This window comes from Sorex araneus, chromosome 7 (genome assembly GCF_027595985.1).
Source record: "Sorex araneus isolate mSorAra2 chromosome 7, mSorAra2.pri, whole genome shotgun sequence".
In the NCBI taxonomy this organism is placed as follows: domain Eukaryota; kingdom Metazoa; phylum Chordata; class Mammalia; order Eulipotyphla; family Soricidae; genus Sorex; species Sorex araneus.
In genome coordinates, this window is record NC_073308.1 from 6594687 (window position 1) to 6594973 (window position 287).

The following is a 287-nucleotide window of genomic DNA, read 5'->3' on the forward strand; positions in this document are numbered from 1 at the left end:
GAGGAAGGAAGGAAGGAAGGAAGGAAGGAAGGAAGGAAGGAAGGAAGGAAGGAGGGAAGGAAGGAAGGAGGGAAGGAAGGAAGGAGGGAAGAGAGGGAGGGAGGAAGGAAAGAAAGAAAGAAAGAAAGAAAGAAAGAAAGAAAGAAAGAAAGAAAGAAAGAAAGAAAGAAAGAAAGAAAGAAAGAAAGAAAGAAAGAAAGAAAGAAAGAAAGAAAGAAAGAAAGAAAGAAAGAAAGGAGGAAGGGAGGAAGGAAGGGAGGGAGGGAGGGAGGGTGGAGGAAAGACGG